We start from the raw sequence: 17720 nt of genomic DNA on the forward strand, positions 1-17720 counted from the left end.
CTAATTGCAACATAAATGAACTTCTTAAATTATGTGGTATTGATACGATAGAATTTATCTTTCTTTCACTTTTCTCGGTATTTTGAAGAAACCCTTGTCATAATTGAGTGACTTTAAAGAAAACAAAAAGCAACACATGTGAATGATGAAAGAAGATAGTGAATCCCACATTGTAAATGGGTGGAAGAGATAAGGAGGAGTAGGAGAATAAATAGAAAGGACCAAGCAACATTATAACATACTTACCTGGACGGGGTCAATGGGTGATCATGAAGGCCTATGGCCTAGAGTAGTGCCATCCATTGCACAAAGGAGGAGTACTTCTCTAAGGTCTCCCCAAGTGGGAGCTCCTACGTCATTATTTATTGCTTTGGGGGCTTGCGTTCGCGCAGCCCCTGTCAAATATATTTCAAAACAATTCAATTGTAGTTGAGCTCCTACGTTGTTTCTAATTTCCATCCATCGTTCGGTAGGACGAGGAAACCATGTTTCAATAATTGCTAGAATAGAAATTCTGTTAGTATTGCAGAGATATACGATTGATTTTTGATATGGAAGGGAAGAGCGCTATTTTTATTGAAATATGATGTTCAGTTTTATACTGCTAAAACACAACTACAAAGAATAAAAAAAGCCTAAAAAGCAGCATAAATATCTTCCTAAAAAACAGCAAGAAAATCAGAACTGATAAACAAGAGAATCAGAACTGCATATTAAAATAATCTGCAGCAATAAGTCACAAAAATCAACACTCCTCCTTTACTTGATAGCTGCATATTCCAAGCTTCTGCCTGAGATATTCAAATCTTGCTTTAGGAAGTGGTTTTGTTAGAAAACCAGCAAGCTGATTCTCTGTCTTGCAATGAATCAACTTCACTTCTCCTTGTTCTTGCATCTCTCTTAGAAAGTACAACTTTAGCATGAAATGCTTTGTCTTCCCATGAAACACTGGATTTTTAGTAATCGAAATTGCAGCTTGATTATCAACAAGGATCAGTGTGCTATCTTTCTGCTCCATATTCAAGTCAATCATGAGTTTTCTGAGCCAAAGAGCTTGATTTGCTGCTGAAACAGCTGCCTCATATTCTGCTTCCGCTGTTGACTGTGCTATTACTTCTTGCTTCTTTGAACGCCATGAAAAAACTCCAGAACCAAAACTGAAACAGTATCCTGAAGTGCCTCTCATGTCATCAACACTTCCAGCCCAATCACTATCAGAGTAGCCATAGAGACTAAAGTTTCCAAGAAGACTGAAATTGTTTACATGTAGGAACTTAACACCATATCCAACTATGCCCTTGACATATCTAAGGATCCTTTTGGCAGCTTTAAAATGAATTTCACTAGCACAATGCATATATCTTGACAACAAACTTATTGCATACGTAATGTTGGGCCTGGTTGCCGTCAAATACACCAGACATCCAATTAAGCTTCTATACAATTTTTCATCAACTTTGTCAGCTCCATCTTCTCTGTTGAATTTTGCATTGTGATTCATTGGAGTTGCAGTTGGCTTGCAATTCTCCATCTTGAATTTCCTCAGAATTTCCTTTGCATACTTTTCTTGGCAGACCAACTGAAATTCCCGATCACCTCGCATATTGATGTAAAGTCAATAGCCAACCCCCGTCTAGGTATGCGCCCGTGGATTGCTGTTGCATATTCAGCTCCTGTTGCAGCTGCTACTGCTGTTTTCTTGATCTATCCAATTGGTCAAGGAAGCTTTTCCATACAAAAGTTTCACCATTATTTTGATGCACCTGCATACCAAGGAAAAATGTCATTTTTCCTAGATCAGTCATTTCAAAAGCATCTTTCATCCTTTCTTTAAATTCCTCAATCAGCTCCTTTGATCCTCCTGTAATCAATAAATCATCAACATACAAGGACACAACAAGTATTTCATGACCAGTCTTCTTGACATATAAAGTGAACTCACTTAGACTCTTTTCGAAGCCTAAGCTGATCAAGTGTGTGTCAATTCTACTGTACCAAGACCTCGGGGCTTGTTTTAAGTCATACAAGGCTTTCTTCAAGCGATAAATTTTCTCCTCTTGTCCTTGAACAACGAATCCCTCTGGTTGCTCCACAAATATTTCTTCATCCAAGTATCCATTTAACAAAGCCGATTTTACATCCATTTGATGTACAACCCAGCCCTTTGTGCAGCAAGAGCTAATAACATCCTTATAGTATCCAGCCTAGCGACTGGAGCAAAAGTTTCAGAGAAGTCTACCCCGAACATCTGAGCGTAACCCTTCACAACGAGCCTCGCTTTATATTTGTTGATAGAACCATCAGCATTAAGTTTGGTTCTATACACCCACTTGACTCCTATTGCTTTCTTATCTTTTCACTACAAGAAATTAGTTCAATAACAAGAGTAAATCTCGTCGTTAAATATATAAATACCATCGTTACTAACTTACAACGAGAGTATATACCGTCATGGCCCCTCGTTAAAACCTCCGAGGTTAAAAGTATTAACGACAGTATAAGTGGTCCTATCGTTGAAAACAAACAACGACTACAAATAAACCATTGTTAATAATCAATAATTATGAAAGTAATTAATGTTGTTATTAACTAATTCTACCGTCATTATTATGGAATTTTAAGGAGTGAATAAACGATCGTTATTTGCGTATTCTACAGTCACTATTATGATATTGTAACGAGTGAATGTACAGTCGTTATTTCCGTATTCTACCGTCGTCATTATAACATTTTAATGAGTGAATAAGTGGTCGTTATTTGTATATTCTACCATCGTTATTATGACATTTTAATGATTGAATAAACAGTCATTATTTATATATTTTATCATCGTTAATAGATGTTTTTTCCATATATACTTTCATTAAATATGAAATTTGTAACTAAATATTTAGTACACTAAAATACAAATGCACTAATTTAAACATAAATTCAATCACTTCAATAAAATATATACCAATTTGTCTTTTTAACAAAATTGAGAACAAAAGTGCATAAATAATGAAATGAACTGTTGGTTCTTGTTCTTTCTAACATAGAAAAATAAATCAACGTGTTTGTACATAACATAATTCAAATGATAGTCAATAATTCATGATGCCTGTAAAGTTACTTCAATAAAATTGTCCCAAGTCCCATCTCAGAAGAACAATTCAACTGAATAGAGCAATTACCTATTACAGTTACAAATGTAAATAAAAAACAATTAGGATAAGGATATAAAGAAAAAATACTATATGTACAAAAGGATATTGATAAAGATGAAACACCGGAAATTAATGCCTCTCGAGCACCAGGAGCAACTCATGAGTAAAACCTCGAGGAATTTCAAGACACAAATCATCCTTTCAACAAGGGGGTAGAATATAATGATTTGTTGGGGGGAAAAGATAAAACTCATGTAATGTTCTAACTCAGATACAGAGTTTGTGAGGCAATCTCCTAGTTAGAATGTGATTTGTCAAAAGTCCTTCAGTAACATAATACTAGGGGTAAACAAACTAATAAAAGCTGGTGAATAATGCTCAAGAAAGTCCTTACATGTGATTACACAGCTTGATCCTCTGTTGATTCCACTAATCACCTGCAAATCAAAATCAGAAGTAATTTCTCAATAACAAACTAATACCAAAGGCTATTAATGATCTAAAGCATAACAACACTTTAAAGCTAACCAACAGCAAAGGCTTTGTCCACGAAAAGAGTGCTCCGGACAAAGCTACCGAGACACAATCTAGAGTCCCTTAGTGAGAAGTAACGTGACCAAATTATAAGCATTTGAAACTAAACATATAGACATGTTAAGAAATCGGCAATTGAAACAAAGAAAAGGGTTGCCGATCATATCGACTGCCATGTCTACGAAGATATCCCTGAAGTTCAAGTCGGGGATGATAGGGTTGTCTTTGATGAGTACCGAGGCATAATGGTTTACTCCCACAAAGTAAAATGGACCCTTAAGTTGTTTGGATTCATGATTGGTAAATATAGGTAGTCTTAAGCCAGTATTTTTCTTTATAGTTGCAGGATAATCACCTAATACCATAGGATGCATTATCCTGGAAGAACATTTCATGATTGACAACATAAGCATAATATGTCAAATTAAGCAACCACTGCACTATTAATTTAATTTCAACAACATAGGCATTCTTTTGTTTTGACTTACAACCCAACCCAATAGTCATTTGCACTTAGAGTTGCAAGCACATCCTCAACTGAATTTGTCAATGGAGCAGTCCCTAATGCTAACACATTGATTCCAATAAGTCCATGTTGCATTCCCTGCATTAGAAAAAGATTCCAATGACGGCTTATCACGAGGACCAGCAACTACCTTAAATTTGAAACAGCAGACTGGTTTTACCAAATCAAGATTTATTAACCTAACTGGAATTGAAAATTGATGAAGAGAAAGAGATATTTCGTATATATGAAATAGAGAGGATTACAGTATTTATAGTCAAACAATTACAATTATGTATAAAGACACTAATACCCTTATCTATTTGACACTAATATAGACAATGATATAACCTTTGTCTATATGACACCCGTATAGACAATGGTCAGTCGATATGACACTCATATAGACAATGGTTTGTCTATATGACACTAATATAGACGATGGTCAATATATTCTAACAGCCTCCCTCAAGTTGAGATACTCTGAATTTCAACTTGCACAACCATAATCTGCATAAGTGTACAACTGCATCTTATGCAAAGCTGTGGCCATCTGAGGTCCTGTCAAAGGCTTTGTCAGTAAATCAGCAATTTGTTGAGAAGAACTCACATAAGGAGTGCTAATAAACCCTGATTCCATATGTTGTCTAACTATATGGCAATCTATTTCAACATGTTTCATTTGCTCATGAAATACAGGATTAGCCGCTATGTGAATGGCTGCTTGGTTATCACAATATAAGGGAATTGGCAATTGTGGTTGATACCTGAATTCAGATAATAAGTATGACAACCATTTAAGTTCGCAAGATGTTGTGGACATAGCCCTGTACTCTGCTTCAGCAGAGCTTTTGCTGACTGTTCCTTGCTTTTTGGACTTCCAAGACACCAAATTTTTCCCTATAAAAACACAATATACTGTTACTGATTTACGTGTGATTTTGCACCTTCCCCAATCTGAATCACAGTATGCCTCCATGTTTCGCAAATCAGCTGCCACACCATAGAACAAACCAACATTAATTGTGTTCTTCAAATATTTCACCACATGTATTGCTGTCTCCATATGTATTACTGTTGGATTGCTCATATACTGACTCAATTGTTGTGTAGCAAAGGAAATATCAGGCCTTGTGAATCCAAGGTAAAGCAACCTGCCAACCATTCTTCTGTATTTCTCTGGTTCAGTGTATAGTGGAGAACCTTCATCATCAAGTTTAACACCTGATGCAAAAGGACTAGTTACACTATGAGCTTCTGTCAATCCAGCATCCTTTATCAAATCCCTGATATACTTTGATTGAGAAATAAGCAAACCTTTGTCTGATCTTGCTAGTTCTATTCCCAAAAAATACTTGGCTTCTCCCATATCTTTGATAGTGAATGACTCATCCAAAGCTCTTTTAGTTTCTGCAATCAATTCCATTGATGTACCAGTTATAAGTACATCATCAACATATACGATTAATGCAAGGAAGTGGCCATCTGTTGTTCTTTTAGTAAATAGACAATAATCATGTATGGATTTCACATATCCCAATTGAATCAACTTGTTTGTGAAAGCTTTATTCCATTGCCTTCCAGCCTGCTTAAGTCCATATAAGGACTTTTCCAGTTTGCAAACCATGCCCTGACTATCATATCCTGCTGGTGCTTCCATGTATAATTCCTCCTCAATTGATCCATGCAAGTAAGCATTATTAATGTCTATCTGCTGGATTGGCCAATTGTTGGCCGTAGCCACTGCAAGAAAAACTCTCACTGTGGTTACTTTAGTAACAGGAGAGTAACTGTCATGATAATCCACTCCATATGTTTGATTATAACCACGAGCCACAAGTCTGGCTTTATACCTAGAAACAGTTCCATCAGGAGCATATTTCACTTTGAAAATCCATCTGGAAGTGATAGTTGTCTTTCCTGAAGGTAGATGCACTAGCTTCCAAGTTTTGTTCCTTTCCAAGGCTTCAATTTCTTCAGACATAGCTTTCTCCCATTTAGGATTCCCTTTGGCTTCATTATAACTCTTTGGCTCATATTCTTTATTTAATTCTGCCATATAAGCTGTATGCTCTTGACTGTACAAAAGAGAACTGCTTCCTTCATGAGAAATCTGATTAATCACGAAATCTCTCATCCATCCTGGTTTGGTATGCTGTCGATGAGGCCTGTTGGCAGCAATTGAAGGTAACAAGGGTGCAGAAGCATCAACTGTTGTCTCTACAGGCAAAGTTGAAGTTGAATCACCAATAAGAGATGTGTCTGTCAAATGATTATCTGCAGTAAGGACTTCAACTTCTTCATCATCTGATGGAATTGACCTGAAAATGTTATTAAAATCCTCATTGCCATTATGAGAATTAGCAACTTCCTGCAAATTGTGTTGGTTAGTTGCATAAGGAAAAACATTTTCAAGAAATTTGACATCTCTTGAGGTACACAGTTGCTGTGTAATTGTATTGTACATTTTCCACCCCTTTTGTCCAGCCGAATAACCCAGATATATACTCAGATTCGATCTGTCATCAAACTTTCCCCTCTTAGGATTGACATTTAAAACATACCCTGCACATCCAAAAATTCTCAAATCTGTGTAATTTGGTACCTTATTATACAACACTTCATACGGGGTCTTCCATTTCAACACTTTAGTAGGAGACACATTTAACAACACTGTGGCATGAAGCATTGCTTCTCCCCAGAACCTGATAGGCAGTGAACCTTCCTTCAATAATGCCCTTGCAACATTTGTCAAACTCCTGTGTCTGCGCTCCACAACTCCATTTTGCTGCGGAGTGTAAACACAAGTTTTCTGATGTTCTATTCCATATTTCTGAAGAATTGATTGAGTGTTAGTTCCAATAAATTTTGTCCCATTATCCGTTCTTATACATTTCACCTCCATTTGAAATTGTGTTTTGACCAGGATTAAGAAATTTTCTAACAAACTGGCTACTTGATCCTTATGTTTGAATAGAATAGTCCAGGTGACTCTGCTAAAATCATCAACAATTTTCAACATGTATCGATCTCCACTCAAAGAAGTCTTCTTATAAGGACCCCAACAATCTAAATGTAGCAAATCAAAAACTTTTATTGATTGAATAGAGCTATTACAAAAAGGTTGTCTGACTTGCTTAGCTCTTAAACAAACATCACACTGACTAAATTGCTGAGAGTTAGGAAACTGAAAAACATGTGACAATTTATCTGAAGCCATATGACCAAGTCTTCTATGCCACAAGAACACATCAGAACAATCTTCTTTAGCAGATAAAACTGTAAACTTATTGCTAAGCATACTATTCGGACTAGACAAATTCATTATTACATCTTTATTGAAGGATCCAGCATTCAAGTAGTATAAACCATTCTTTATTCTGCCCACTGCGATGATTTCCTCACATTTCAGGTCCTGCAAAACACAATATTCAGCCCAAAATTTCACTGTAATGTGTTGATCTTTCAATAGTCTACCAACTGACATCAAATTTTGCTTAAAATTGGGAACATACAGAACATTATGCAATTGCAAATTCTTCTGAAATAACACCTCTCCCCTGAAACTGACTAAATGTACTTCTCCTGTTGGTAGAAAAATCCTTTTTGTGTTTGTCAACTTGGTAACATTAGTCATTATTCCTAAATTTGAGGTCATATGTGTAGTAGCACCTGAATCTATTATCCATTCAGCATATATTTCAGGATTTCGAACTGAATTATTACCTGCACAAGCACCAGCAAAACCAGCGAATGCAGAAAATTCCTGGTCTGATTGTTTTCCTTTGATAGCTCTCTAAACATCCCTTTGCATTACCTCCAATTTTTGCAACATTTCCTGCATCGAATCTTTCCTGCATGCCTCACTATCATCAAAATCACAGTTAGATAAAGGACTTTCGAGTTCAGAAGATGGTTCTTGTGTCATATTTGCTTGGTGTTTGGCTGGTCCAGTTATCCTCTTCCCTTTGAACCAATCTGGATATCCTTTAATCCTGAAACAATCTTGACGCTCATGTCCTTCTTTTCTGCAATAAGTACAAACCTTATCTGATTTCTTTTTAGTCTGATAACCACTTTTTCCACTATTATAACCAGTGTTATATCCTTGTTTTCTACCTCCAGCAGACATATTAACAAACTCCACAACATTGTTATTTGTGCTTCCACTTCTTTGTTTCTCAATTCGTGAAAGAATTGAAAATGCCTTATTAACAGGAGGTAATGGTTCCATGATCAAGATTTGATCTCTAACATGATCAAACTCAGCATTTAATCCAGATAAAAATTGCATCAATTGTTCATCCTCAATCTGTGTTTGAGCAAGTTTCCTTGACTCTCCACAAGTGCAATTTTCAATAGGCTTCAATATTGCATATTCATCCCACATCATTTTCATCTTATTGAAAAAATCTACTAAAGACATACCTCCTTAAGTCGAACTACAAATCTCCTTGCGAAGTTGAAAGATAAGAGGACCATTCTTTGGTGAGAGAATTCAAGATCCAGGAGAAAACCAGATCATCCGTTTCTTTCCACTTCAAATGAGCATCTGAGGTTCGATCTGCTGGTTCATCGTTCTTCATGATGAAATTTGTCTTGCGTTTTGCACTAATGGCAAGCAATAATGCTCTCTTCCACAGATTATAATTCTTTCCATCAAGAATTATATTAACGATCATCAAACCAGGATTGTCACTGCTCTGGTTGTTTGATGAATTACCCGATGTATTCATCGTCGATTCTGGATTAGGAATAGTACGATTTGAATCGTGATTGAAATCTTGATCTGAGTTGCGGTCGAAATTGCGATTAGAATTGTCACGATCTGAATTGCGATCGGAATTGCTTAATTCAGAATCACGATCAGAATTTCTTGATTCAGAATCGCTTGATTCTGATTCAACTTCTTCAAAACTTGAGTTCACTATATCAGCGTACGATCTGTACTGTTGTTTCTTTCTTCTCATTCTCCGATCATCTCAATTTCCAGTCGCCGGAATCTGGAATCCTCCACCCAGCTCTGATACCATATTAACCTAACTGGAATTGAAAAGTGATGAAGAGAAAGAGATATTTCGTATATATGAAATAGAGAGGATTACAGTATTTATAGTCAAACAATTACAATTATATATAAAGACACTAATACCCTTATCTATTTGACACTAATATAGACAATGATATAACCTTTGTCTATATGACACCCGTATAGACAATGGTCTGTCGATATGACACTCATATAGACAATGGTTTGTCTATATGACACTAATATAGACGATGGTCAATATATTCTAACAAGATTACCGCAAAAAAAAAAAAACTCATTTTGATACTTTGATGTTGTGAAAAAAATTAACTGCTAGTTTATAGTGTAATTTGATATGTAGTAATAACTCAGGAGTTGCTCAAAATAAAGCTAGAAATGTAGCAACCAGACATATTTGACTAAACATCAGCAATAAAAAAAAATAAAAGTAAAAGTAACAAATATGTTTGTATGATAACAATTAAAATAAGTTCAACTGTACCTTAATATGGTGAGAGTTGTTAGCAAACTAGATAACATTAACAGAAGGGATATAGAAAATGAAATTTATTGATTCTATATAAGAAATACAGTATTAGAAAGAAATCCCAAGAATGGAACTCGAGTGATTTGTCCAAGGTTGGTAAACCTAGCAATAATGATCACCAAGATATATATTAAGATTAGAAAAGAAAAATGCAAGGAGTTTTATATGCAACTTGTTGGTTCATCTCCTGCTTGTTTGGAGATGGTTTACTACTACTTGTCCTTGGCTGGGTTTTTTGGGGTTTAGTGACATTTCAATCTCCTCAAGAGAGTATCCTCTAGTTTCACTATAAAATAATAAGAAAATATAACATCTAACAACGATACACTCCCAAAGCCACTACACACTGGAGTAACTCTAAAAATATCTATCATGTTCAGGAAGAATAGACCCACCAAGAAATTGCAAACCTGAATTGAAGGCAAATCAAATTATATAAGGTGAACCCAATTAGAGAATCATGACCAACTAGACTCTTGAAACTATGCTGAGTTTGCAAGTTATCAATATGTTTCCTTAAATGATATAGGAGCAGCAAAATATGAATATTTTTTCTTTTTCCACGGAATGAGATATGCGACCATCAATGAAGGATCAACTCCCCCTTCCCCATAATTTGGATTTCAGAAAAACCACTATCAATCAAGCCCCTAGATTTTTTGTTTCTATCTGCTGAGTCATCAAACTTTTACTTTGTTACATTAGACCCTAGCAATGTGCTTATGATACACATTGAACCCTTGAATTCAACAAATGAAAATATAATAATAATAATAAATGAGTGAAGTTAATTGTATCAATGTTGGCTGAAATAATAATTTGAGGGCTCAACTTAAGAAAAATAATATTCAAGGATTCAGCAAACAGGACTAAGGTTTTTACATAATTTAATTTTTTTTAGTAGTGTTAAAATTGTATCTTCAACTCAACGAACAAATGAGGAAAAGAGACAGCTTGCTGATCTCTTAATTATCACTATCTCAATAAGGAAAAGGTCAACGCCTTCCTTTAACACTAAGGACAAGTGAATCAGGCCTAGAATTACAAGGTGATGTTAGAGATTTATAATGACTCCTTCAAGGATCACAACAGATTCAGTAAGAGGGAAAAATTGTTCACTAATAATTAGACATGGAAAGAATATCTATAATAGGTTAGATAACCATCCAACCAACAAGAGGCTTCCTTGTACACTTCAGCCAAAGAGGAACATATCGAACAGTTGACGTGATATGTCCATATTACATGACAAAATTGAAATCACACATCTTAACAAATCTAAAACTATTATACTTATTTGAACAGAACTAATTCCCTTGAGACTGTTTCCAATGGTAATACAATGCTAAATGTTGCATGTCTAGGGGACCAGCAACAAACACTCTACTTATGTGAGGTATGGTGTTCTTTTACATAAATTATCAGACCCAGCCTCAGTCTTTATATCAAAGTTATATGTGTCATATTTTCCCATAGACTATTTCGTCAAGTTTAATACAGTGCAGAACCTCTTTTTTTATCTACTAAAAAAATCATAACTGTAACTGCCCCTAGATCTTTAGAGCATAATACGGAACAAATTTCGAGAATGCTATAGACTGCTTCAAGGGAATAGTCAATTGGTCAATATATTTCATAACCATCTGAATGATACACTCTTTAAAGGAGGGCTCAAGAAGGCAGATATCAAACACAACAGAACATAAAGAAATATGAGAACTACCTCCAATGCCCTTTCGGTACAGCAGAAAAAGAAAGATCACACCAACTAGTTGACATGGCTTGAGAAGAGGCTGGAAATCTAAATCTGCCACTGCACATGCTGCAGCAATATCACTCTGCAAAAAATGAAGGGACTTCAATTCAAACTAGATTAATTGACCAATAGCAAAGGGAAATCTCATATATTATTGGATAATTACAAGCAAAGAAATCATAGTTATGAAACATATACTTATTTACCAAAGTGAATCACATCACAGGGAATGTTACAACCACGAATGTAATTGTGAATACATTTGTATGTCCACTTACACAGCCATGAATGTGTAGGCATGTAACGGAAATGCACTTCAACTTAGCCTAATTCAGTCAACCATCTTATTTGAAGTGAGATCTTCATCACCTAATCAACATAAAGCACCTAAGATAGGTCACTTTTCAGTCGTTGATATCATAAAGTTTGTACAGCAAAATTGAGCTAATTAATTCAATCTTAAATGAAAGAACAGAATAAAATATTGGAAACCTAACTTAGCTTCTCTCTCATGCCTGCAGTAATTCATCAACCAGCAAACTGCTTTCAATCCCAAACCAAAACAAAGCATCTTATATTATGCATATAGCACAGGCCCTCGGATATGCAGAACTAGGAGAGGAGCAGTTAGAAAGCATATCGAAATTGTAACCCACACAATATATATTCTCAACTTGAAGAACACAGCCAAAAGAGCCACTAACGTCAACCGCAACATAACTAGCATCAACCAAGCAACATCGGCAGTGAACAGAAATAGCAGAATTTCGGCGAGGAGCAATAGCTGGAAAATAAACAGAGGCTTTTGCACATATTTTCACTGGGTCTTTAGTGAAATGGAGAAATGAACAACTATTCTTCACCTGATACGGCAAGTTCCATCTAAAAGAGCATGAATGTTTCTCTTTCATGTATAAAGTTCCAAATTGAATGAAATAAAGCCATATAAGCTCAATTTCAATAGAATTTTTTTCGAGGGCATTTCGTAACATCTGGAAACAATGAATAAAAGTTAACAATAAAGGCCAAAAATTGACATTATTAAAAACCTTGACAGCTAAATTGCATTATACACAATAAGGAACTATCTATGAAGCATATGAAACCTTCAAGTAGATATTGAGTTCCAGTAATAAGGGAGAATATCTCGTGAGAAACACATAACATTCTGTATCAGATTTAATCATTCTCTATTGCATTTTCTTGTACTTCTCGGAGGTCATATAGATCGAAGCCCGTTGATGGTTCCTCATCAATATCTTTACTTTGATTTTACACTCTCTTTTTTGTGCTTCCACCCGGGCTCCCTCAATTCTGGAGTCTCACAGTCCAGTCCTTTCCTTTTCTTACGGGAAAGCCGCCCACTCGCTCATATAACCGGCATGTGAGAATTTAGCCAACCAAACAAAGCTAGAACTCTATTTAAAGGGGTGCTGTCTTTCCTGTTCTGTTTTTTAAATAACGGGTTTGTCTGGTCTTTTTTTCTTAATGCAGATTGGATTCCATAACAGAAAAGACTAGATGCCCTTCAGACCGGTTATTGCAAAAACAGAACAGGAAATACATCACTTGCTATAACAAAGGACCAAAGCACTTCACTTGCTATATCATCTTCACTCTCCTCCTCAAACTCAATTAGCTTCTCTTCTTTGCTCCAATTTTCTGTCTCAAAGAAATGCACATTTCTGCTGATAATAACTTTACTGCTTTGTGGCAAAAAAACTCTAAAGATTCCTGGTTCCGCCTTTTTATCAAGTTTGTCTCTCTTAACCTGAGGAATGTAACAGAAACACAAACAACCAAAAACTTTCAAGTGCAACATCTTCGGTTTGAAACCATACCAGACCTCAAATGGAGTTTTTTCCGAAATAGCTTTAGATGGCAATCTGTTCAGCAAAAAAACTGCAGTGTTGGCTGCCTCTGCCCAGAATTTCTTTGGAAGATTTTTGTCATGAAGCAAGCATCTCGTCATCTCCAAGATTGTTCTACTTTTGCGCTCCACAACCCCATTTTGTTGTGGGGTGTAAGGAGCTGTAAATTGATGTTCTACACCTGCATCTTCACAAAATTTGCTGAACTTTTTTATGTATATTCCGTTCCATTATCAGAACGTAATATCTGCAATTTTATGCCACTTTGATAAAATAAATCCAACACATTCTTGTATAATCATCAATGAAAGCAATATAATACTTACTGCCATTCAAAGATGGTGTTGGTAGAGGTCCTCCAACATCCGTATGCACCAATTGCAGCTTACTCGATGCTCTCCAAGACTTGCCTACTGGGAAAGGCAACCTTATTTGTTTTCCGTATTGACAAGCAGCACATTTAGATAATTCTTCTTCTAATTCAGGTAGCCCCTATACAAGATTATGTCTTTTCAAATAAAGCAGAGCATTATGGTGGAAATGCCCCAACCTTTTATGCCAAAGCATTGTATTATCTTCAACCTTGTGCACAACAATTTGTTCTTCTCCACTCAAATTCAAAGCAAAGCTCTTGCCTTTCATTTGAATTCTGAACAACTCTACTTCAATTGAATCTTTAATCAAGCAACTTTTTTCTTCAAAGAGAACTTTACAGCCTCTCTCCAATAACTAGCCAACACTCAATAAGTTTTGATCAATTTCAGGAACATAAAGAACATCTGAAATTAGTTTCAAACATGTGCAGCCTTTGATTGCTACGGTTCCCTTTCCTGCTACAACTATTTTCTCTCCATTTCCGATTCTGACTTTGGTAGTGTAGTTTGTATCAAGTTCTCTGAACAAATCTCGATCATCAGTCATGTGGTTCGTACAACCACTATCAATCAGCCAACTTTCTGCTAAGCTTGAAGTAGTAAGGCACGATACTACGAAAAGCTCTTCTTCATCAACTTGTTCAATATCAGCTTTTTCTTTCCCTTGTTGTTGTGAAGACTTATAGATTTTCTCCACATGTCCTAATTGTCCACACTTGTTGCATTTTACATCTGGCCTCCACCAATAGTACTTCTGCAGATGATTTGTTTTCTTCCAATTAGGACATGGTGGAAAATTCTAAAAGTTTTTGTTACCATTGCTGGTATTGTTGCTGCTCAAGTTTCCTGCCTTGAAGTTCTTGTTCTTGTTCTTCTTGTTCTTGCCACCACAATTGTTTTGAGTTTTGGCCAGCAAAGATCCTTCTACAAAACCTTCTTTCCTTATAAGCCTTCTCAGTTCTTGTGCCTGGAGTGCACTCAATAATTCCGTCAATGTGATGTTTGTCTCAAGAGAACTAATAGTTGCTTCAAATTTCTCTGAAATGGTAACAAGAATTTTTTGAATAATTCTTGAATCAGAGAAATCAGTACCGAGGAGTTTCACTTTATTGGCAATGCCAAGAAGCTTATCTACATACTCCTGGACGGTCTCCGTCTCCTTCATTCTTTGTAATTCGAATTCCCGAATCAAGTTGATAGCTTGCATCCCTTTGATCTTCTCACTTCCTTCATATTCTTTATTCAAAAAATCACAAATCTCCTTCACAGGTTTTAATGTCATTATTCTGTTAAAAATAACATATGAGACAGCAGTGAACAAAATCGATCTGGACTTCGATTTTCTGAGCTTCTTCTCTTTATGAGCTTTTATTTGAGCCATTGTTGGATTTTCAGATAAATCGGGAACTTCATAAACATTCTCCACAGCTTTCCATAAATCATGGGCATCGAGGTAGGCTTCCATCTTCACAACCCACATTTGATAATTGGTTCCGTCAAATAACGGAGGTGACATCGAAGAAGAGAAAGAAAATTCTGAATCCATCTTTTGTGTTTGTGGTTGTGGTTGTGTTTTTGGTTGTATTTTGTTTTTTAGGGTTTTTGAATTTTGAACTCACAGATCCCTTCAAATCAATAAAGCTCTGATACCAATCTGTTAGTATTGCAGAGATATACGATTGATTTTTGATATGGAAGGGAAGAGCGTTATTTTTATTGAAATATGATGTGCAGTTTTATACTGCTAAAACACAACTACAAGAGAATAAAAAAAGCCTAAAAAGTAGCATAAATATCTTCCTAAAAAACAGCAAGAAAATCAAAACGGATAAACAAGAGAATCAGAACTGATATATGACTATTTCAAATTAAAATAATCTGCAGTAATAATCACAAAAATCAACAAATTCCTTAATTTAACCTAGAATTAAATATTCCATTACTAATATTTTCTTTAAGTCTAAAATTAACGCTCTCATGTCTATTGACTATCACATTTCACGTGAAAAGCATGGAAAATTGTATAAAGGAAAAAAAAAGTGAAAAACGGTAAAAAAAAGAATGTGAAAAATGTCAAAATTTTGAAAAAAAACTCCGAAAAATGAGAAAAGAAGAACAAAATGTGAAAAGCCGTAAAAATGCGAAAAACATTGAAAATGATAAAACAGGAAAAACGTGAAAAAATGGGAAAAACATTAAAAATGGAAAAACATAAAAAATAGTAAAAATTTTAAAAACGTGAAAATAGTAAAACCTGAAAACTATAGAAATGCGAATAATGAGAGAAATGTGAAAAACGTGAAAAATTCATTCAATCATTACTTTCGTTAGCTTAACGTTTAAATATCTTTTGGCAATGCATTAAAATTGCAACATAACTAAATTTTATATCATATACTTGTTAAAAGTTAATTAAACTTAATTTTATAAAAAAAAAATATGAAAAGGAAAGAAAGGTGGAGAAGTTCACACCATAACATTTAATTATGAGTGTGTATGGAAGAAATAAAGTTATGAAAATAATTGAGTAAAATTAAGTCTTTGTCGGATTAGTGACAATAAAACAAGAGATCACATGAATATGTTTTTAGCAGTCTAAATCGTGGTGATGCTTGAAGTTGTTTGATGGCTTAAAATTAGCCATATATTTTTTTTTGTGGCTCAAGTTGATCTTTTCAGCTCTATATATTGAGTTAGATGTTCTGAGTTATTGCGTGAGAGTGCAATGTAATATTTATTTGCATATGTGTGAGTCATTAAAATAATATAATGTTTATTTTATTATGGGTAGGAATTATCTTCTTGGTCCTTTAATTCCTATTTACTTTAACAAAGTGGTATCAGAGCCTACGAGAGTCAGTCTTCCTAAAAAATAACCAAGTGTTTCAAAGACCTTAGAAAAATATCAGACGGTCTCAAACTTCCTTATCAATACCCTCAGCTCACGAAGACCAATTATTCAAGTTGGTGTATTCGAATGAAGATGTTACTCGAATGTCAAGATGTCTGAGACATTTTTGAAAAAGGCTACATAGTCCCGGCCATTGAGACAACGTTGCTACAAGAAGAATCAATTGTGTAATTTTCTATGGGTAGCATAACATGTCAAACATAGATGTTCAATACTTTAGGGATTATGTTTTCACTTGAATAGGTATCAACTGATATGAGACTCTGTACTTATTAGCATGCTCTTATTTATTGAAGTGAACCCCTTGGTTATAAATTTATGTTTCCTGTTTCAATTTATGGGTTCAATACTTTGAGGTAGAAGAAGTATGTTGTTTTCAAGTTAGACAAACAAGTTAGGCTTAACACATTTATATATTGTCTTCAATATATATCCTAGTTAGTGCCCTAACCTTATTGAAAACTAAAGGGAACTTAATCTTTAAGTTGTGGAACTGCTGAGTGCTCTCCCTCTTGCATGTTGCTACTGTATTGCTCACCAACTTATTCCTGCCCTGGAAACAGATCCTCAATGTGAGGCACTATCATTAGGGCATATATATGCCACAACAACTAACAAATGCATAGATAAATTAGGATTAAACATGTATAATTGTTTATCGAATAAATAGATAAAAATTAGTGGCAAATCTAACCGCGTAGTGAGATATGCTAGGTGAGAAACGAGTTTGGGAGAGAGGTCAACCCCATAAGACTAACATTTGGATGATAAATCCTAGTCCTGAAGTAAAACTGAGAATATGAATAAATTGATCAATGTATGCATGGTATTATATGTACTATTAAAGTTTGAATAAACTTAATCTAATTCTTTTTTTGATATTACAATTGGAGGTGTGTAGGGGTATTCAAAAGGGAAGCAGATATATATATAGTTCAAAAACTCCTCCTTCGTATGTGGTGTATTGGGGGCCTCTCATCTTCACTACCCAACGAAATATGTCTCCATTGAGAGTACTTGGATGCATCAAAGGTAAATAAGAAGAAA

The 17720-nt window shown here is 35.1% G+C and overlaps 1 non-coding gene across 1 annotated transcript; it reads left to right on the forward strand.

Annotated features, from left to right (window-relative positions):
- Window positions 1-238: 238 nt before the first annotated feature.
- Window positions 239-399, forward strand: LOC136231591 (U1 spliceosomal RNA). The gene has a single exon (XR_010689965.1). It is a non-coding gene; the product is annotated as a U1 spliceosomal RNA (small nuclear RNA).
- Window positions 400-17720: the final 17321 nt, after the last annotated feature.

This window comes from Euphorbia lathyris, chromosome 5, assembly GCF_963576675.1.
Source record: "Euphorbia lathyris chromosome 5, ddEupLath1.1, whole genome shotgun sequence".
NCBI lineage: Eukaryota > Viridiplantae > Streptophyta > Magnoliopsida > Malpighiales > Euphorbiaceae > Euphorbia > Euphorbia lathyris.